Source organism: Triticum dicoccoides, chromosome 3B (assembly GCF_002162155.2).
Source record: "Triticum dicoccoides isolate Atlit2015 ecotype Zavitan chromosome 3B, WEW_v2.0, whole genome shotgun sequence".
In the NCBI taxonomy this organism is placed as follows: Eukaryota; Viridiplantae; Streptophyta; class Magnoliopsida; order Poales; family Poaceae; genus Triticum; species Triticum dicoccoides.
Genome location: NC_041385.1, coordinates 816,741,249 through 816,742,893, shown reverse-complemented (window position 1 = coordinate 816,742,893; position 1,645 = coordinate 816,741,249).

Here is a 1,645-nt window from a genome sequence, read left to right as displayed (position 1 = left end):
AATCGGGATCGGGCCCGACGCCGACGCCGCCCCTCCCGTACTCCCCTGCGCCCCACGCCGCCTGGACCGCGTCGGCCACCTCAACCGCACGCCGTGCGCCTCGTACCCGCCGTCCCCAGCGCCCGTGGACGGCCCGCCGTCGCCGCTCGACGCCGTCCCGCCGCCAGAAACCTCCCCCGCCGGACCACACCTCGCCGCCTCGACCGCCTCCTCGCCGGAGTCACCACCTCGCGTCCTCGTCCTCCTCCCGGAGCTCCTCCGCCTCGACTCCGTCGACGTCGTCCCCAACCCTCCCCGAGCCCACTGCCTAGTCCCCACGATCGCCGGTGAGGCCCCCGGCCTCTTCTCTTCCTCTGTCCCCGTATGCACGCGCTCGCGACCACCGCCACTGTTGGCATCGCCGTCGGCCACCGCGAGCCCCCTGCCCCTCGCCCTGTGCTGCTCCCCACGGCGCCCGCAGCACCCGTCGGCGCTCCTTCTCGCTGGTCGTGTCCACCCCAGCCCCGCGCGCCACTGTCCGCGCCGGCGCCACCCCCCTCGCCTCCGCCCGCCGTGGCCCCGGCTGGCCGCGCCGGCGTGCCCCATCGTCGCTGCCCCGGCGGCCTCGTCCCACCCTGCGGGCGAGTGCCCGCTCGGGTGCGCCCGCGCCCAGCGCCCACGCCGTTCGGGCGAGCGCCCGCACCCATGCCCGCTAGCCCCTCTGGGCCACAGACACATGGGGCCCACGCCCCCCAGAACGTTTTAAAAAAAATGAAAAAGAAAAAGAATTAAATATATATATATAAAAATAGTTAATTAATTAATTAACTAAATTAATTAAGTTAATTAATCCTGCTTAATTAATCTAATTAACCTGTTAGTCTAACTAAACAGTAATTAGTTTAACTAAATCCTAATTAACCTAACAGAGCATGACAGGTGGGTCCCATTGGACCCACGTGTCAGTTTGACCCAGTCAACCCCTGTTGACTGCTGATGTCAGCATGACGTCATGCTGACGTCATAAATCCATTTTCCGAATTAATTAAATAATTAAATAAATTCCAGAAATTAATAAAATCTTTAGAAAATCATATCTTTTAATCCGTAACTCGGATTAAAATATTTTCAACATGAAAGTTGCTCAGAACGACGAGACGATTCCGGATACGCAACCCGTTCGTCCGCCACACACCCCTAACATATCAAACTCGCAACTTTCCCCCTCCGGCTCCTCTGCCCGAAAACACGGAACACCGGGAATACTTTCCCGGATGTTTTCCCCCTTCGCCGGCATCACCTCATACTGCGTTAGGACACAACTAGCTTCGCTCTTTATCATGTCTTGTGTTGTCTTGCTTATGTTCGCACTGTATTTATTGTTTCTTCCCCCTCTTCTCTTCGGTAGACTACGAGACCGACGCTGCTGCTGCCCAGTTCGACTACGGAGTTGACGACCCCTCCTTCTTGTCTGAGCAACCAGGCAAGCCCCCCCCCCTCCCCTTGATCACCAGATATCGCCTATTCTTCTCTATACTGCTTGCATTAGAGTAGTGTAGCATGTTACTGTTCGGTTACTCCTATTCTATTGCATAGCCTGTCATTGTTGCTACAGTCATTGATACCTTACCCGCAATCCTAAATGCTTAGTATAGGATGCTAGTTT